This window comes from Nuphar pumila, chromosome 1, assembly GCF_984573655.1.
Source record: "Nuphar pumila chromosome 1, dmNupPumi1.hap1.1, whole genome shotgun sequence".
NCBI classification, from domain to species: Eukaryota; Viridiplantae; Streptophyta; class Magnoliopsida; order Nymphaeales; family Nymphaeaceae; genus Nuphar; species Nuphar pumila.
Window position 1 is genome coordinate 179,687,371 of NC_143249.1, and position 22,331 is coordinate 179,709,701.

General features: G+C 40.7%; 1 protein-coding gene across 1 annotated transcript in view; it reads right to left on the reverse strand.

Annotated features, from left to right (window-relative positions):
• The window catches only part of LOC149851484 (receptor-like cytoplasmic kinase 176), a 36,216-nt gene that overhangs the window by 2,492 nt on the left and 11,393 nt on the right, over nucleotides 1-22,331 (reverse strand). The window lies entirely within an intron of this gene.

The window sequence follows — 22,331 nt, forward strand, 5'->3', positions numbered from 1 at the left end:
TTCTTTTTTTCCTTGTTTGCATGACATATTTGACCATCTCTGTATATCTTACCATTTTTACATGGTGTGCTCTTCCTACAGCGAAACATACTGCAAGACATCATCATCTGGCAGATCTCATCCTTACTGGATTCTCCTCTCTGTACCCATTCTTGCGTAGTCCTCATTTCACTTTTCATGAAGATCAAAAGGACTGCAGAAATTCTCTTAACGTTTATTAAAAAGATCAATCTTTCTTCACTATGAGAAAAGAAAAGACAAAGGAAGATGATAAAGATGTCAGCATATTCTCTCATTGTATCCAAGAGTGGCTCTCCTCCATCCTTCCCCTCATTAAAACCACCTAGCACCCTACCCAATGCTCACACCATAAAAACCAAGACTTACCAAGTGATTAGGTTGATCCATCTCCAGATCAGGAAGCAACCAATGTTATTGAAAATGTGTCTTGAAGTGCAAAACACACCTTGCCTCAAGATGTGTGCGTCTCACATGCCCTGGGGTGCATGCCTCACTGTCAGACGTGCCTCAAAGGCATGACACATGCCACTTACAGAGAATGGTCAAATGAGGGCCAAAGACCCCAGTTGACCAAAATTTATTAAAATACGTACATATACATACATATATATATACATATACATATATATATATGTATATATATATATATCCTAAAGCAATAAAACATGAATATTATCTCAAATGCAAGTTCTTCAGTAGGCGATTGTAAATCAGTATAATTAATAACAACAAATAATAAAACCGTTGAAAGTGAAATGTGATGTAATTGATGAGAATTTTTGAAAGAAAAAAATGCAAGTAAATACAAAATAAATAATCAAGACCGTAAAAGAGAATAGATAAAATTAATGACACAATGTTAACTTTGTCCAACACAAGTTTCACAATATCCATGAAGTGTCCTGGTGTTTTTGAGTGTGGTATTGTGTCTGACACGTGATACCCATGCTAAGTGAAGTGCTAATGTGACATAGTGTGTATGTCAGGTTGGCACAAGACATGCATGCTAAGTCTAGTGTCCATGTTGTAATGAAACACTAGTGCAAAGAACAATGTCACAAAGTTACTACAAAGAATGCACAAGCACATAAACAAGAAGCCACTAATGGGCAAAATACAATAAGCCACAAAGGGCTAGGCACCAAACACACACAATGTGAGAGAGAGAAAACTTAAAATATAAAAATTGTTAGAAAATTGTATTCCACCGTCAATCACAAGAGGAAGAGGAGTAGAGAGGGAGAGAGGCGTCGGTGGCTGCAGAAAACCCAATTAGGGTCTGCGGTATCGGCTTTCCATTAAATATATGCTGATACAACTATTAGGGTACGAAAATACCCATTACACAATAACATAAAACTACATCATGCCATTAATGAACATGTGTTAAAATAAAACCGAGTTGGGTCTGGATCCTGAGATCCAAACTCAGCCGTGAATGACATCTCTTCACCCTCCCTCAAGTTGTACATGGTTTTGAACCATGGACAACTTGCCTTTTAACATCCAGAATTTGTCTTTGATAAGCCCCTTTGTAAACAAGTCAGCAACTTGATCAACAATCCAAACGAATTCTGGTTCAATTTTGATGCAGCGTGGGGATAGGCTTCAAACGTACTCGATTTCAGAAGATGATGGCATAGCTCCCACGGTCGTGCGAAGTACAGAAAACCAAAAGAATAATCACATAAAATGACGATGCTTGCTTTATTTCTGTAACACTTTAAGCAACAATAGAATGACACTAATGAAAGGGAAATAACAATGAAGGAAACTAGAGTCCAAAGGAAAAACTGCAGAAAAAAATATCCGAGGTGGCTGTTGAAACTTCAATCACGTCTACCCACGCAACCCTAGAATAGGGTATTTAAAGAATGCAAATGGACCCGGGTCTCGAGTCCGATCTTGGACCCGAGATGTCTTCACTCTGTTGATGGATTTGGGATGCCCTGGGCCTTTCCTCATCTGGAGTAGGTACGCAGGGTCATGTCCCTGCATCGAGGCACCTTGCCCGCGATCGGATCCAACTCCTGGGTTCGATCGTCCATCCCCTCTGGGTCAGGTTCCTTGGTCGTGCCTGGGTCAAGCGGTACAGGCCCAATCCGGTCTTGCTCTGCATCATTCTCCTCCGGTTGGGAAGAAGTCGACTCTGACGACTTGTTGTCTCCACAGTAACCATATAGATCAGATACATTGAAGATAGGCGAAATGCTATGTCACAGGGATTCGGCTAGCAGGGTGTCGCACCCACGTCAACGCGACGCTACGCACCCAGGGTCATTTTGGTCCAATTTTTTGGACTTAAAAAAAATTGCCAAGAATTTTTTTTTTGCCCTATATGTCATAGGGATTCTCCAACTAGGTGCCGCACCCGCACCCGATGCAGTCAACCTGACCCTGGGTGCAATCAACGCACCCAGAGTCATTTATGTCCAACTTTTGGACTTTATAAATATATATAAATATATATATTTTTATATTTTTGCCGCACCCCCGCACCCAGGTTTTTTGAAAGTACCGCATCCCCGCACCCGCACCCATGTAACATAGGCGAAATGTGTCAATCTTCAGGCAGTTCAAGGAGGTAGGCATTTGGACCCAATCGCTGGAGGATCTTGAAAGGGTCATATTTCCTAGGACTCAATTTACCATAAGTACCCACTGGGAAACGCTCTGGACGCAGGTAAGCCTAAACTAACTGACCAACTTGAAACTGGACATCTCGACGACCCTGATCCACGAAAGCTTTGTAAGCTTTATAACTCTCAACAAGTTTGGCTCGGACCTGCCTATGTATATCACGCATGTACTCAACGGCATCAAACGCATCCAGGGCAGGGTCTGAAAGACTCAACACAGGTGCTAGATCTACTACATGGGTTGGTGACCGCCCATAAACCACTCAAAAAGGAGACTTGCCCGTGGATCGGTTGATGGAACTATTGTAGGCGAACTCGGCTTGCGGCAAGACTAGATCCCAAATTTTTAAATTTTCACCAACTAGACTCCGTAGTAGGTTCCCTAAGGTACGGTTCACAACTTTGGTTTGGCCATCGGTTTGTGGGTGGTATGCACTGCTAAACTGGAGTTTGGTTCTCAATAAGGCCCACAATGATTTTCAAAAATGATTCATGAAGCGAGTGTCACGATCTGAGGTGAGCGTGTGAGGCAATCCATGAAAGCGAGACACATCCTTGAAGTAGTATGAAGTTAGTAACGAGGCGTCAGTGGTCCGCTTACACGGGACAAAAATAGTCATTTTGAAAAACCGGTCAACCACAACTAAGATGGAATCAAAACGACGCAAGGTTCTGGGAAGACCCACAATAAAATCCATGGAAACATGTTTCCAAGGTCGCTCAGGGATGGGCAACGGAGTATACAAACCACTATTCCGACGTCGACCCTTGGACACTTGACACACTCGACAACTTTGAACAAACTTGACAACATCTTTGCGCATTTTGGGCCAAAAGTATTGTTCATCTAGCAGTGCGAACGTCTTATCATGTCCAAAATGCTCAGCTAGTCCCCCTTCATGTAACTCGAAAATCAATTGAAGTCGAAGAGAGAATGCCAGCACACATAACTTATTACCGTGAAAGAGGTAACCGTTATGTATGACAAATCGTGGGTCTATCATGCTAGTAGAGGAAAGACACTCTTCCCAGACCTGCTGGAAATCAGGATCTGTCAGGTACAATTCCTTGCACTGCTCAAACCCAATGACCTGCACGGACATAGTCATCAAAAGACTATTTTTCATGCTAAGTGTGTCAGCTACCTTGTTCAGAGTACCTGATTAATGGCGAACAGTGAAGGTATACTCTTGCAAGAAGTTGACCCACTTGGCATGTCTAACACTCAACTTCTTTTGACTATTCAAGTACTTCAACGCCTCGTGATCCGTGTATAAGACGAACTCCTTATAAATGAGATAATGTCTCCAATAACGAAGGGCTTGTACAACGGCGTAGAACTCGACATCATAAGTGGAGTACGGTCACCTTGCCTGAGTCAGCTTTTCGCTAAAGAAAGCAATGGGCCTACGGTTCTGACTTAAGACGGCACCAATTCCCACTTTAGAGGCGTCGCACTCAACCTCAAAGACTGCGCTAAAATTAGGAAGGGCTAGGACTAAGGCACTAGTCATTTTCTCTTTAATGAGCATGAAGGCCTTTCCCGCGGTAGTCGTCCAATGGAAACTAGTACCCTTTAAGCACTCTGTGATAGGGGTCATGATGGTACTGAAGTTTCTCACAAAACAACGGTAGAAAGTGGCTAACCCGTGGAAATTATGGATCTCTCCTATAGTCTTTGGGGTAGGCCATTTTACAATCGCACGGACTTTGGCGGGATCCGCCTTAACTCCATCAGACGACACGATAAAACCCAAAAATACAACACTTGACGTCATAAACTCGCACTTTTTTTAAGTGACATACAACTTCTCCCTCCTTAAAATCTCTAGGACCTGACGCAAATGACTCAAATAATCAGACAAAGAAGAACTATAAATCAAAATGTCATCAAAATATACAACGACAAACTTTCCTATACAAGGACGCAACACTTGGGTCATCATGTTCATGAAAGTACTCGGGGCATTTGATAACCCGAATGGCATGACTAACCACTCATACAATCCATCACGTGTCTTGAATGTCATCTTCCACTCATTCCCCTCTCGGATACGGATTTGGTGGTACCCACTCTTTAAATCAATTTTGAAAAAAAATAGAGGCACTGGCCAACATATCAAACATGTCATCCAACCGAGGAATGGGAAAACGGTACTTAACAGTAATTAGATTGATCGCTCTATTGTCGACACACATTCGCATGGAACCATCTTTCTTAGGAGTGAGCAGGGCGGGCACTGCGCAAGGGCTCACACTCTCACCAATAAAACCCTTTCGTAGTAACTATTGCACTTGCCTCAACAACTCGGCATGCTCGAATGGGTTCATGCGATAGGCATGGAGGTTAGGCAAACTCGACCCTGGGACAAAATCAATGGCATGTTACACCACCCTCATCGAAGGAAGGTCGTCTGGCATAATGTCGCGAAACTCCTCAACAAGGGGCACGATGTCCGCGGCAACGAGCGACGACATACTCATAGACGGCTTAACCACCAGGGCATAACAATAACCATCCTCCCTACAACAGCTCAAGAAAGTCCGGTATGATAGGCCCGCGAGCAGGGGAACTCGTTCAGGCTTATCCACAGTGGGAAAACTTGTTTCCTTGATAGGAAGGATTATTTTATGACCCTTAAAATTAAATGAGTACGTGTTCCTGTGGCCATCGTTAATGGTTTTACGATCAAACTGCCAGGGACGTCCCAAAAGAATATGACACGCACTCACAGGAGCTACATCACACCACACCTCATTGTGGTAATGCTCCCCCATAGAAAACTAAACGAGACAATGTTGGGTGATGGGCACCACGTTTCCCCTCTTGAACCATGCCATCTTGTATGGTTGGGACAATTTCTCCATTTTCAGGTTCAGGGTGGACACAACACTCTCATAAACCATATTCTCACAAGCCCCAGTATCAATGATAACATCGCACGCATGCCCCTCACAGTTGCACCGGTCCTATAAATGTTATTCTGCAACCATCTTGCAGGGGTCGACTTTCGGGGTGCGGTCAAAACATGACGGATGGACAACAATTTTTCGATGTTACCGTCGAACTCTACGACTTCCTTCTCATTCTCTCCCTCAACCGATGACTCACCCTCAGTGTCGCTATCGGATGCGGACTCAACAATACCCTTGATGAAATGGGCGTTCTTGTTCACGGTGGGGCACTTGGACGCTACGTGTCCTAACTCCTAACACCTAAAACAACGGATGATTGACTCACTAGGTTTGGACTTGGACCTGGTATGGTAGGCTGGTCCAGACTAGTCAGGCTTGCTAGAGTCTGCTCTTGGGGTAAACTTTGAGTCTTCCTTCCTTGGGGAGCTCGCTCCCCTGGTTGATAAACTCAACTTGGGTCGACTGGACTGGTCACTCTGAGAGACTCTATACTCCTGCCTCCTTTTCAATTTTTCCTCCACATTTATTGCATAATTGCTGGCCTGATCCAACGACTCGACTGTGACACAACTGAAATCATCAGAAATAGCAGGACGAAGACCAGAAATCTATGTCACATGGACTCGGCTCCAAGGTCGACGCACCCGCGTCGACACGCACCGACACGAGTGCGGCTCGGACTCGGTCAACCCGACCCTGGGTGTGGTCAACGCACCCAGGGTCATTTTGGTCCAGCGGGACCCGCGCCGGGGGGAACCCCCCCCCCCCTCCTGTAAGGAAAAAAACCCTGAATCAGGCTTCACAACTCATCACATGTCCCCTAAGGGGCACAACTTTGACCGAGTCTTATATATATATATAGTTGAGTCTCCGTGTCCAAAATTTTTGAAATTGCGCCGCACCCGTGTCGCACCCGCACCTATGTGACATAGCCAGAAATATACATCGCGACCTGCTGGCGGGCGGTCTCCTCGATCTGCACTCGCACAGATAGACGATGGAACTCAGCAGTGTATTCCGCCACGGTACGGGTGCCTTGACGCAGGGTCAGGTACTCCTTGTAGACTCTCTTGGCATGGTCTGAAGGCACGAACTTGGACTGCATCAACCTTTGCATCTCTTCCCATGTCTGCACTCGCTCTTGCCCCTGTTGTTCCCTCGACCTTTGCAGCTCAACCCACCATGTTTGCGCTAGGCCCCTCAATCGAGTGGATGCTAGAGAGATATGGCGAGGCTCAGCCACAATGTGGTAGTCGAAGAAAAACAGCACGGCGTAAGCCCAGTCGAAGAACTGCTCGGCGTCGAATCGTCCTGCGAACTCTGGAAGGTCCAGCTTCACCCCGTAGGTGGAGGGGTGCTCTGGCGCTCTTTGTTGACGAGGTTCTACCATTCCTGCAGGGTGCTCGTTCCAGAAGGCTTCATCGTCCATCACGGCAGCATCATTTTCGTCACGGTACTGCTCGACTGGAGGCTGGTGTTGGCAAACTCCCATGATGTGTGGTCGGCGCTCAGGCCGCACCGGTCCTTACTGAATCTGTCTCGGTCTGGCCCGCCCGTGGGTGGGAGCCATTTGCGGTCGGCGTTGAGGCACCGGTATAACAAGAGGTACTACTAAAGGTGGAAGGGTTGGTCGGTTTATGGGTTCTAGGTTGGTGGAAATGGGATAATATGGGTTCAGGTTATGGGTTGGGTCAGGGTAGAGGTAGTGTGTCGGGTAGGGTACCGGGTTCTGGATCGGGGACGGGTTAACGGATTGGGTCTGGTATGGGTATTGGGTTTGGTTGGTGTAATACTGGGATGATTCACCCGATTGGATCTGGATCGGGTCAAGTCCTAAATTATTCGTCGGACCCAAAATGGGGTAGGTAGGATCATGGATTGAGTTATGGTGCGAAAAGGCTTGGTTAGAACTCGATCCGTGATCCATAATAGGATGGGTCTGGTTTTGACCCGACTCAAATTCAAACTGGAGCTCCATCCGGGTCCGATATAGGTTTCAGTTGGTATTGAATCTATTTTGGGGCTTAAGACTAGGGGGTTGGGTCTGATTCGGGGCGAACCGCGAACCGAACCCAACAGGGTTGGTCGGGTATGGGGGTTCAAGACTCGGACCCGCTCCTTGGGACCCAAAGGATGGTCCTCAAGATCCGGGTCTGGGTCTTGTTGTCACAAACTCCGGTCCGGACCCATCCACAGGGATCCCCCTGCTCTCGCTCGCGGGTGTGCGGCCACAGGGCCTCCACGCACGGGCTCAGGAGGGAAGGGGAGTTCTTACCGGGTCGGGCTGATGAACCCGGGCCTGCATCAGGGTCCAGCGTGACGCTGGTGTCCTACAGACCAGGCCCGGCCTGCTACACAACCACCGTGGCTTGAGGCCAGGGTTGTAGCGCACCCGAGGCATGGGGGGTCCTGTCGTGATCCCCTGGTTCGGCTGGAAGGTACCGACTGTGTGATTCACAGCCGCTACCGATTCTGGATGGAGAGAGGATACCATATGCAAAATGGTGGCGCGGACATAATGAGGGTGCATCAGCTGGATTGATTCCGCGAGTATTGCATTCACACGATCGGTTGCGCCGTCATCCAGCTCTGCTCCCGTTCTTTGCATTGAAGTCGCGCGTTGCTCCATCGGCAACTCAAGGGCGACAATCTGGCCTTCGACCTAGTCCATACGTTTTGACATGCCGGCTATGTCTTTGCTTATGCGTAGCAGATTTTCTTGGATCTTGGTGATCATGTTTATCATCCGCATCATCGGATCCTCGTTGTTGGTTTTCTCCTGTTCTTTCTCGCTCGTAGGATCGTTCCTCGCTTCTTGCGCCATAGCGTTGACCAAAGAGGAGGGTTGGTGCTCTGATACCACTTGATGCAGTAGGAGGATCGGCTTCAAACGTACTCGATTTCAGAAGATGATGGCACAGCTCCCACGGTCGTGCGAAGTGCAGAAAACCAAAAGAATAATCACTGTAAAATGACGGTGCTTGCTTTATTTCCGTAACACTTTAAGCAACAATAGAATGACACTCATGAAAGGGAAATAACAATGAAGGAAACTAGAGTCCAAAGGAAAAACTGCAGAAAAAAATATCAAAGGTGGTTGTTGAAACTTCAATCACGTCTACCCACGCAACCCTAGAATAGGGTATTTAAAGAATGCAAGTGGACTCGGGTCTCGAGTCCGGTCCTGGACCCGAGACGTCTTCACTCTGTTGATGGATCTGGGACACCCTGGGCCTTCCCTCGTCTGGAGTAGGTACGCAGGGTCACGTCCCTGCATCGAGGCACCTTGCCCGCGATCGGATCCAACTTCTGTGTTCGATCGTCCATCCCCTTTGGGTCGGGTTCCTTGGTCGTGCCTGGGTCACGCGGTACAGGCCCGATCCGGTCCTGCTCTGCATCAAATTTCCTTCTCTTCAACCTTCTGTCGTACAAAATGTTGATTAATTTCAATATGCTTGGCATGACTGTGATAAATAGGATTAAATGACATGTTGATGGCACTTTGATTGTCACACCTGACTATGGCCTTTTGTTTCCTACTGCTCCAGGAGACAAGATTCAGGCCAATGCAAACACACTATCCTGAGACAGACCTACGCTCATCTGGATCTCCTGCCCAATCTGCATCTGTGTAAGTAAGAAGTTCATGCATGTGATGGCCACGCATACTCTTTTTGTACACAATACCATCTCCAATAGTTCCCTTCAAATATCGAAGAATGTGTTTAACAGCTTCCAATGTGCCCAATATGTGGTTCATGCATGAACTGAGATACTTGATTGACATAATAGACAATATCAGGCCGAGTGAAGGTAAGGTACTGAAGCATTCCTACTATCCTGCGATATCCTGTAGGGTCATCATACAAATCTCCATCTTGTAAACTGAGTTTCTGATGAAGTACACTAGGTGTGCGCAGGGGCTTGCAATCTGTCATATCTGTCTTGCTAAGAACATCAATGGTATACTTATGTTGGGTAAGTGTCATGCCTTCAGTAGTCTTGTCTACTACTACTCCAAGAAAATATCGCAGTTTACCAAGAACCTATGATTCAAGAGTTCTTTAACCTGATCAATATGTTCATTAGAGTTACCTGTAATGATAATGTCATCAACATGTATCATTAACAGGGTAACTATATCTTTACATTTGAATATGAAAAGAGAATGATTAAGAAGAGACCGACTAAAACCACATTTTTCCACTTCAAGAGGGAAACTGTCAAACCAAGATCGAGAAGCCTGCTTCAGGCCATATATAGCTCTCTTTAACTTGCACACGCATTCTTTGGAGTTTCCTTCTGCATACCCAATGGGTTGCTCCATGTATACTTCCTCATTCGGAGTTCCATGTAGAAACACATTTTTCACATCCAGTTGACTGAGAGTCTACATGTAATACCCATGATTTTTATCAGATAAATAAATTTAGATTTTAAGTCATTAAGGTGATACACGAATATTTTATTGTTTTAATTATTTATTCGTAATTGGATCTTGGATAACCTATTTGGATCCTTGAAGAAAATCGGATTTAATGGGAAAATTTCTACAACACTTTAGTGGGAATTGGTATAGCTTAAGGCGATGTTCGGATCCACAAAATTTCATTTGGATCTTCGATATCAGAATTTCAATATTAATCTAGATCCTTGTATTGAAACCATAAAGATCAATGTACATTTAGCTGGATCCATAATAATTCATTTGGATCCATAGTTCTAAACCAGAGTATGATCAAAACTTCGGATTTCTGGATCCGAATTTATTAAAAGAATTGATGAAGCACAATGGATCTTGGATCCATATTAATTTATGTTAATTTTTGGATAACGTAAATGGATCTATATTAACCTATGAAAGACCCACAAGATCGTATCGAAGAATAAACCAATTGTATTAAGAATAGGGTATTTCAAAGCTTGTAACATTTTGAATCCTTAGACGGATCCAAATTTCCCAACTAGGGGGTTTCATTAAAAGCTTTGGGTCGCGGGTCTCGGTGGTGGCCAGACCGAAACCGTACCCAATTGAATGTAATATATATATATATATATAAATAAGATAGTAATAATAATACCAAGTATAAAAATATATGGATCCGTATGGGTCCCAGTATCGGACCCAAACCATCGATGGGCTGCATATTCAAAACGGGGCAAGATCGCGGGTCCTGGATCCGGTCGATCCGCGCCCCGCACCTTACCGTGCGTTAAGTAAGGGCCCCTACCCGATAAATCAAGTGTTAGGGTTCATTTTTTAACCCTAACTCGTCGTGAGGGGTGGCTGGGGAACGTAGGTGCGCAGCCAAGAGGAGTGAAGGAGGTAACCTCCTTCCTTTTCGGGGGCACACCCTCCTACTTAACCCCTTTTCTCTTCTCACTGCAGCCCCACCCCTCTCTGCCCTCTTGCTCACCGATGGCCTCAGCCAACACCCTCGCTTCCTCTCCCGTTTCCTTTCCAGCTGCCAGCAACGCCGCTGCCACTTTCTCTCTTGTTTCCTTTCCAGCAACCAGCAGTGTCGCTGCCGATTCCCCTTCCCTCGCATACTTCCTCGACTCTCGATTTCTCGCTGCAACAGTCACCCTCACCGGAGCCGGCGGCCCTCCTTCTACGACAGCAACCTATGAGCGCCGAAACAGGTAGGGATTTTGTAATTTCTTCTTGCTAGGCCATGGATTGAGTCCAGGTGTGGTTGGGTTAGTCACGCAGAAAAAAAAAAAAACCCAAGTCCGTGAGTAGGGGTTTCCGGTAACTGTGACATATGAGCAAAGGGTATGTTGAGGGAGTTCTTGGTTGGTGGGTCTTGAGTCGAACATGGGGTGTAGAGTTTCTGCATTTTTGTTTTTATGTGGTATTGATTGCGTCTGGGATTTATGCCATTTTTATTTACTTATTGAACCTTGTGATCTTTCTGTGAACTGGCCTTAACCTTGATTATGTGGATGGCTGCTGTGTTTTACTTGCTTTTGATAGCTGATGCTGAATTAGGGTATTCTCTGAATTACCTTTTAGCTAGCAAAAATCACATCTGATGCCATTAGTTGGTAGAATTATCCATGTTTCAACTTTCATTGGCTTTTCTAGACCTGTCATGTTGTTTGGACTGAGTTTTGTTTTAACTAGAGAAAATTGGTGAACGATTAATGCACAGGGTGTGTTCTTTTTGCTTCTTGAAAAAAAAAATATTGTGTGCTTTATGATTTTATGTTTCAACTCCATATTGATTGAAATGATCTGGCCTGGAATTGCTGCTTTCATGATGGCTTAGTGCGTAAAGTTTTAAAGTGCACGTAAAGGTATCAATGATCTATAATCTGGGGTTTTAAACATGGGTCAGGATGTAAGCTGTATGAATACTTCTCCTACCTGTCTTGTTCATGCATTGTCCTGTTATTGGTTGCACTAATTATTTGAAGTTAAGAGATTCCTTAAGCTCAAAACTAATAGAAATAATCATTCTTGGAAGTTTGGGAGTTTCTTGATAAATCCCATTTCTTGAGCCCGCACTTGTTCTTTCTACCTTATGTAAACTTATATCAGATTCTAGATTCCTCAAATAGCTAGCAGGAAATGTTAACTTCAGATTTTGGTTTTGTTTTATTTTTATTTAAAAGAAAAAAAACATATAATGATACTATATCAAGCAGGTTTTCTTGATTAGCTTCATGAAACATAATGTGGATTGGTAATCTCTGATTTGCTTTACAATATATATATATATATATATATATATATATATATATATATATATATATATACATATATACGTATAAAGAATCTGTAATACGCATACTTCCTTGATTGGTCTGTAGTTTCTTTTTATATTGACGGTTCTTGTTGGTCGATAATATTCCTGTGTAAGAAGCTACTCCAGCTCATGGAAGAGTCAAGGATATTTATATATATTTCTGCTGTTATCAGATTTCAGTTACTTTCTTTAAGAATAGTTTAAATCTTGCATTAGAAATAGATATTTGTTAAAACAAATTTTGAAGTTAGTCTATGTTTGATCTACATTCTGTATTAAACAGTCATGTTTTACATAATAGCACGATATTGTAGAACCCCATTTTTTTTCCTATGCAAGGTTAGGACCTTCCTATGCTACTGTGTATTTGTGTAATATCACAGTTGTGTAGTACTTGGTTGGCTTTCTTTATTAATATCATTGTTGCAAAGGATTTGGTTTGCTGGACCTTCATAATTTGTCTCTTTATATACATGTCATGTGTAGGAGCTACATTGATCCATGTGTATGCAAAGTTAAGTTGATTCTGTTTTTTTTTAATTCATGTTGTTGGCAAACTAGCAAGTATGTTTGATGATACTGATGGATCTAATTTTTCTTATGTTAGCCTGAAGAAAAAGGAAAAGATATCCTACTTATATGCTGCACACTATATTATGCCAAATGGTTTATGTGTAGATTTTATTAATTTGATGTATGCTGTTTCTTTTTGTGCTTACTAATGAGATGCTACGATATGCTTGCCTCCTTTAAATGTACGGTTCTCTATTCTCTAGCCAATTCAATTTTTCTCCTGTAAACATGTGCGGTTCAATGCGTTGTACCCTCTTGTGGGTTGGACTTTATAGAGTTCTTTAAGTTGCGTTTTTCTCTAGTACTGTGACTGATTTACATGAAATACCACATGCTTAAATTGCATTGCTTCTCGTCAGAAAGTGTATGAGTTGAATTGCTTATATGCGGTATGTTAACTGTGTTTGAGGAATGAGGTTGTTAGTTTGGTTCCAAACGTATGATGATGTACTTAGTGACATATGGATTTGTGCTTTGCCTAATGGGCAATATGAATGGATTACCCGATACGGGTATTTGGGCTATTAGCCTGTGTGCTATGGCAATAAAAATGATGAAAACTTAATCATAAAGGTTGTTGCCCGACTGGTTTAAAGGCACCGGGGCAATCGTGCTCAACTGGTTTAAAGGCACCGAAGCACTTTGGGTAATAACCAGAACATTTATGAGAAACTTAAATTTAATTTGTATGGCCTGACTGGTTTAAAGGTACCGAGGCTTGTGTGCTTGACTGGTTTAAAGGCACCAGAGCACTTTGAGTGGGTTTAAGCAATCAATATGGAAAAAGGATTTTGATGGTTTATTCACCTTGGTAAAATGATTAAGGTTGGGATCTACTGCTAAGGTAGTAGAAGGAAGTTGGGTAAATGCCTTATACTTCGGGAAAATAATTAAATAAAAAGATTAACCCACTCAGATTCGGGCTTACCTTGGAGAGGGTAGGTGGTACAAAACTTCGGGACGCGTTTATTTGTTCGAGCGTAAAGCGACTCGTTGGTCCCCAGTCCTCGGAGTTGGGGGGGGGAGACCCGGACTACCAATATGTCCTAGGTGGTAGCTCTTTGTTCTTCTGCAGAAGTTAGGGATGCATCCTATTTTGGTTTTGGCCTTTGGGAGGTTCTCTCGGTCACTGACCGCTCCCTTGGGATTTCAGTCTCAGTTAAAATGTTCGGGTTAATAAAATACCCTTGAATAATATACCCCCGAACGTTTTCTTCTGAGATGGTTGCCTTGGCCCACGTGTACCCGTGGGATAAGAAAAGATAAACATCAATTAGAACAGATAGGTATCACTGTGATGGAGTCATTAAAGAGACATTTGCATATTTTTCAGCATGTTTTATATTGTGAAATTGTAATGATCTGAAATCCTGAAATGGGTAAATACGAGGTGATTGAACTATTACATGAAAGTTATGCAGGTTATTGTTATTGCTGTTGCATCGCCTACCTCACTTGCTTATTAATGTTGCATACTATGCCTTACCCGCTCAGTTATTATTATTGCATAATTGTTTACCTGCTCAGTTATTATTATTGCATAATTGTTTACCTGCTCAGTTATTATTATTGCATAATTGTTTACCTGCTCAGTTATTATTATTGCATAATTGTTTACCTGCTCAGTTATTGTTATTGCATAATTGTTTACCTGCTCCTGTATATTACTGTCGATTTCTGTTGTTGCTTACTTGCTTATGTATATGTTGAAAATCACTCATGCCACCCACATCTCATACTGGACTCATGATATACCTGCATTAAGTGTTACAGTTTTCCTACTTAGACGTGGTAGTCTAATTCCAATCAATTTACTATTTTTCAGGTAAAGAATAGGGTTTATGAGCGGCTGCGGGATGAGGCGTCGGATCGAGATTTTTGGATTTATTGTTTCAGGGATTGCTTGAGTTTATTGCAAATTTTAACTGTTCATATCACTTAAACTCTGATGATTTTCATTGATAAATGAAATGAAATAAATGTGTTGGGTTTTCTCTCCACCGTAATGTCTCGAAATACTTAACCCTATATTATTAATTGTTTTCGCTAAAAAAAAAAAATCCTCTTAAATTTGGGTTAAAATTTTGGGGCGTTACACTACAGGTTCTCAACAGCCAATGACAGTATGACTATGATAGTGCCCATTTTCACCACCGGACTGAAGGTCTCGTCATAGTTTTGTCCTTGCTCTTGTGTAAAGCCTTTGACAACCAATCTAGCATTGTATCGCTCGATAGTACCATCCAGCTTATATTTTATCTTATACACCCACTTTGACCCAACCATATTTAGATTGTGTGGTATGAGAACAATATCCCAAGTGCCACATTCATGAAGAGCCTTCATTTCATCTTTCATAGCTTCAATCCATCTTTTAGAATTTATTGCTTGATAAAATGTGCTGGGTTGATCTTCCTTGCCCAAAGAGGTTAAAAAAAGTTGAAAATCCACTGTGAAGTTCTGATAACTAACCCACCTATCAATAGGATGTCAAGGCCGGGTAGACCTTCCGTGAACAGGTGATTGAATAGAAACAGAAGGAGAATTCAACTCCTGATTAGAGCTGGGGAATATCTCCTTCTCACGTCGAGAGTAAACAATGCCTTTATACCTTTCGAGGGCCAATGACGGTTCAGAGATCACACTTTCCTGAGTTCTTTGCGCAGCAGTAGACACGTTTTCCTCATCTCTTTAATTACAGTCTGAAGAACAAACACCGTCAATACTGGAAAAGAGATCTGAGTTCAACCAAGGGTGATAAATTTCAATTTCAGGAGTGTCAACATTATGACCAAAATTTGATTCATCAAACACAACATTTTTGGATATCTTGATGTGCTTGCTCACGGGATCATAATATCTGTATACTTTGTAATCATCAGCATATCCCACAAATCTGCATTGTAAGGCCTTATCTTGAAACTTGTGTCGCATTGAACTGTCAACATGAACATAACATACACACCCGAATACACGCAAATCATGATAATTTGGATGCACACCATGCAAAGAAAAATGGGGTGATTTGTTTTCCAAGATATTCATGGGCAATCGATTTATGACATAGACTGTTGTATGAAAAGCCTCTGCCCAGAAAGTAACTGGAAGATTACTATCATGCATCATGTTCATTGCACTCTCGACTATATGGCGATGCTTCCGTTCAGCAATCCCATCCTGTTGAGGTGTATGAGAGCAAGACACCTGCCTACTCATTCCATTTGTCTGAAGGAAATTAATAAAGTCATTTGAAGAGAACTCACCTCCTCCATCACATTGGAAACAAGTAATATTCTCAGAGAATTTATTTTGAACAAAGGAATGAAAATTCTGAAACAATTTGAAGGTTTCATATTTACTTTTCATAAAGAAGATCCATGTATATCGAGAATAGCTATAAAAAATGAGATAATATCGGGTGTCAGACATGGAAGGAACTGGAGTTGGACCCCAAACATCAGAACATATAATTTCAAATGGACTTGAAGATCTTTTATTAATGAAATGAAATGGAAGAACATGACTCTTACACTGAAGACAACTAGAACATTTTTCATTATCGACACTTAAATTCAGACTTGACTTGGGAATAAGACTGCTTCAAACAAGCTTATCAATAAAACGACTACTACAATGACCCAAACGACTATGCCAAAGATTCGACTCAATACATTCAGAAATATTAAGAACACTCTTAGGAGGAACTGAAGACGATGATCTGAGCTTCAAGATAGAATCAACAGGTTAAACACGAGAGAAAGGATTCTCTTGGAACACGTACATATTCTCTTGTCGTTTTCCTTCAGCGAACGTTTTCCTCGTGTGAAGGTCCTTAACATGAACCGAAAAATGAGTAAACTCAACTGAAGCATTAATGTCATCGACAAGCTTAAAGACTGAAACAATATTTTTCTTGATATTAGGAGCATGAATTACATTTGAAAGAGCAATGGAAGAGTTGAACATAGGAATTACAGAATTTTCAATGTGCGAAATATAGTGATGAGACCCATCTCCAGTGACAATAATATTTCTACCAACACAAGAAACAAGATTTAGAAGCTTACCAGCATCACCAGTGACATGAGTGGTTGCACCAGAATCAACATACCAAGTACCTTGATCATTTTGTTTGATATTCAATTTAGCCAAGGCAGATAATAACAACTCTTTGACTTCTCCGGTATTCTTCAATGTATTTGTTTTCTTTCTTGTCTCCAATTGTTTTCCTCTATTTTACGGGTTGTACCAGCAATTTGCTTTGATGTGCCCCCTATTGTTACAAAAAAAGCATGTAGGTATTGTCCTTTGCCTTTGCAGATTGGGAGACATACTGGGAGTAGGTAATATTCCACGGGCTCCTTGTCCATTCTTCTCTTGACCTCCACTTTCCCGAGATTCATACCTGTCACGTCCTCGACCATAGGTAACTCCTGTGGCAAGAACATCGTGTGCTCCAATGGGGTTGTGAATACCTTCGGAGAATCCCTTCAAGGTCATCTCATACTGTAAGAGCTTAGCACGAAGGTCTTCCAATGTAGGTAAGTCTGGCAAACACAGCAAAGAAGTAACCAGCATGTGATAATCGGGCCCCAGCCCGCTCAAAGTCTGTTGCACCATATCTTTGTCACTGACCGCGCAACCCACGATGGCCAACTGATCTGTGATAGTCTTCATTTTGTTTAAGTACTCCATGACAGTCATGGAGTCCTTCCTTATCATTTGAAACTCTTTCTTTAAAAATAAAATTCTAGCCAAAGAAACTTGAGAATATGTCTGAACAAGACGATGCCATAACTGCATAGCTGGGCAGTCATCTGGAATTGCCACAAGCACCTTCTATGACAGAGTGAAAGTGATGTAGGCAATCAAAGCCTGATCTCGCTTCATCCAGGATACATACTCTGGATTTCTAACGAAAGTAATTGAAGTGTCACTCTCCCCATTCTTGCCTTCTTGTGATATGAACTCTTGAGGAACAGGAACAGAGTCATCCAGATGTCCAGAAAGATCCTGACTCCTTATGAATGGGATGTCTTGTCTCCTCCAGGTTAGAAAATTGAAATTGTTCAGTTTCTCAGACACAAGCTGACTGAGAAAGTTGGAAGAAAGGCCAGATTGCGAAGAAGAAAATGAATCCATAGTCAATGGGAAGCGAAAAACAAGGAGGATTAAGAGACCGTAAAGAGAAGTCACTTTAGAGCAAACAAAATAAAATTTAGAACAGATAATTGAATTTCAGAGAACTCGGCTGCCTTTTCCTTCTTTTTTTAAATAATAATAACCTGCTCTAAAGAAAAATAAGTATTCAATCAGTAAGAAAACACGTTAATATGAAAATAATGTGCTTTCCTTAACATGTTTTCTTTCTAAAAAGGGGAAATTCCAAAGTAGAGAGGAAGATAGAATGATATTAATCAATCAAGGCAGAACAGAGATCGTATTCAGGTCAGATTCTGTTCTGACGTCAATATGGAAGATTGAAAAGAACAAGTTTGACGTGATTTCAATCTTTGAAATCACGCAAACATGAACTCTGATATTATGTGATTGGGCAAGATTATTGTATGGGTGAAATCAGATGCAGCAGTATGAAAGAAAGAACAGTGAGAGAAGAAACAAGAGGAGAAGAATAAATCAAATATTTTGGATTATGAAGGAAAAGAAGAAACAATATGAACATAGAGAAAAATACATTAAAAGAGGACAAAGAGGCTGGACTGAATGCTCATAGGAGAACATGATCTTCAAGGAAGGATCTCAAGCTCTGATACCATGTTAGAAAATGGTATTCCACTGTCAATCACAAGAGGAAGAGGAGTAGAGAGGGAGAGAGGCATCGGTGGCTGCAGAAAACCCAATTAGGGTCCGCGGTATTGGCTTTGCATTAAATATATGGTGATACAACTATTAGGGTACAAAAATACCCATTACACAATAACATAAAATTACATCATGCCATTAATGAACATGTGTTAAAATAAAACCGAGTTGGGTCTGGATCCTGAGATCCAAACCCAATCGTGAATGACATCTTTTTAAAAATAATGTATTGAAATGCTTTTAGAAGAATTAAGAATGAATGGGGCAAAGGCCCTTATTTATACAACTCATGCGGACCAAGGAGGGCTCCCAAAGAGTCGTTGGGAGCTCTCCAACAGTCATATTTATGACCGTTGGAGAGGGTCCCAATGACTCTTAGGGGATGGACCCTTTTATATAAACACACACACACACATATATATATATATAACCATATATTTTAACAGTCTCCCTCAAACTGATGGTGAGATCACTGAAAGCTTGCTTAAAAGGAAAACCGAGGAAATGACAAAGCTTTGGTAAAAAAATCTACAAGCTGATACTCTGAAGTGACATATGGTAGTTAAATAGTGCCTCGCAAAAATTCATCTCGAACATAATGGCAGTTTATCTCGATGTTCTTTGTTCGTCCAAGAAAGGTATGATTGTTGGCAATATAGATTGCACTTTTGTTTTCGCAACATAGTTTCAAAGGAATAGATATGATGATTCCTATATTTTTTAGCCTTCTTAACCAGACAAGTTCAGTTGTAGTTGTGATCATCACCCTATACTCAGCTTCTGTGAAAGATAGTGAAACATTTTGTTGTTTCTTGCATCTCTAAGAAATTAATGATTCTCCAAGAAAAATACAATAACCTGTGGTAGAAATACGATCATTGGGGTTACCACCCCAATCAGAGTCAATATAAGCAATTAAATTTGCATATGAAAAAGAAGATAAGAAGTCTTTTGTTATTGTTTCCTTAAGATATCTAATAATTCGCACAACAACAGCCATGTGAATAGTAGTAAGAGCATTTTGAAATTGACTTGCATTGTGAACAGTACGAGCAATGCCTGGCCTGGTAATAGATAAATATGTTAGAGATCCAATCAATTGACGATAAGAAGTGCGGTTTTCTAAAGAAGTTCCATCATTGCCTTCATCTTAGCATTTATAACTTTTAGAATCTCCAAATTTCTTTTCGTTAGTTAATCCAGTAATATCTAATGCAAGCTTCATTTGAGAAAAAACACATCTTCTAGGAGAATATGCAACTTTCATGCCCTTTCCCATGAAAGAGACCGTCTGTCTTAAAGAGGGTGCAACAAACATTTTCATGAGAAATATGTTGTGGAGTCTACATAATAAATGCCAAAAATAATAAAAAAAGTTTTCTATCAAAATGGGTTTACACTAGAGAATCACTTTTCCTCATGGGCCTCCCTTTCAAGGGAAAGTGACTTCCATTGGGAGGGGATGTTCCTTTTTATATTCACTGTATAATGCTCGCCTTTCCCATGCTAAGTGGCACCCTCATCGTTTTCTGCATTTGGTTTCAGATAAATTAAGCAAAGAGGCGCCGGTGAACCAAGAAATCAAATTTTAGAGACAGTAATAATGCTCAATCAATATATTATTTACTTACAAGTCACTAGAATATGTTTACCGAGTGTGAATGAGGTATTTTTTGGCACTTTTTATTGTGTGAATCCAACCCTGCAGATGTGTTTTTCCTAAAAATACTTTAGAAATTTAAGGTCAGACGTATCAAAATTATTTTTAAAAACATTTTTAATAGATTCAATTCCCCTTTTATAATTCCAAGTGATGATCATATTATCAACATACAATAACAAAAATAGCAGTATCAGTATAACAAGTAAATCCACTATCAAGAACAATTTTGCTAAAGTGGTCATACCAAGCTTTTGGAGCTTGTTTAAGACCATAAAGAGCTTTATTAAGCTTAAGGATTTTTTTTTTCTCTATCTCAAGACCCGACGAGGGATCCATATAGACTTTTCATAAAGATCCTCATTTAAAAAGCATTTTTGACATCTAATTGGTAGATAGACCATTGTTTGATAGATGTTAAGGCTATTAAAGTCTTTACACTAGTCATCCTAGCAACCTGAGCAAAAGTTTCCTCATAATCAATGTCATATTCTTGTGCATACCCCTTACCAACTAACCTAGATTTATATTTTTTCAATGACCCATCACTTTTAGATTTACAGTTTTCTAAATGTTAGCTTTGTTGAGTGCTTCTAATTCTAGTTTCACTGCATCTACCCAATGTGAATGTTGCTTAGCTTCTTTAAAGTTTGAAGGCTCATGATGGAAATGGATCATCATTAGATAAGCTCTATAAATTGGGGAAAATGAATCATATAACAATTTTTAAGAGGTTTAATACTTCTAGAGGATCGTCTAGGTAGGGATTCCTCTATTTGGTCATCTAAAGAAAGATTTTGTGAATATATGTCAAAAGCATTTTGATGCTCTCATTTCCCTTATGTCGAATATACACATAAATATCACTGCATCTACCCAATGTTGAGTGCTTCTAATTCTAGTTTCACTGCATCTACCCAATGTGAATGTTGCTTAGCTTCTTTAAAGTTTAAAGGCTCATGATGGAAATGGATCATCATTAGATAAGCTCTATAAATTGGGGAAAATGAATCATATAACAATTTTTAAGAGGTTTAATACTTCTAGAGGATCGTCTAGGTAGGGATTCCTCTATTTGGTCATCTAAAGAAAGATTTTGTGAATATATGTCAAAAGCATTTTGATGCTCTCATTTCCCTCACGTCGAATATACACATAAATATCATTAGGATAATCATTTCTTTGATGAGAATTGTTTATCGTAAACAATTTCATCATCACAAATTGTATCATTAAAATTTTAGAGTCATTTTTAGGTAATAAGTCAAATAAAAAGGAATAAGCAACATCTTTCTTGGGTTTTTAATGTTCAAATCCATTTTGGTTTCAAAAAAAGTCACATTTCTTGAAGTATAAAGTTTGTTATTTTTAACATCATAACACCTATATCCTTTTTTATTTTCACCATAGCCAATAAAAACACATTCAAAAGCTTTCGATGAGAGTTTGACTTTTCCTTGAAAAAGAACAAAACATTTGCAACAAAAAATTCTTAATCTTTTGAAATCCGGAGATATTTTGAATAAGTTTTTAAAGGGAGAAACATTTTTTAAAGATGAGGATGGCATCCTGTTTACAAGATATATTGCGAAAAGAGCGACTTCGGCCTAAAAATTCTTTGGAACAATTTTAGAAATGAGAAGAGTTCTTATGGTTTCAATAAGATGCTTATGCTTTCTTTCGGCAAGGCCATTTTGTTGGAGAGTTTTGGAACAAGATCTTTGATGAATAATGTCATTTTGTTTAAGATAATTTTGAAACTCATTTGACATGTATTCTCCTCCGGAATCGAATCTAAAGATAACTATATTATTTTGAAATTAATTTTGAATAAGGATATGAAATTCTTTAAAAATAGAAAAAACATCAGATCTGTTTTTAAGAAAGTCAACCCAAGTGTATATAGTGAAATCATAAATAAAAACAACATAATATGAATATTCTCTT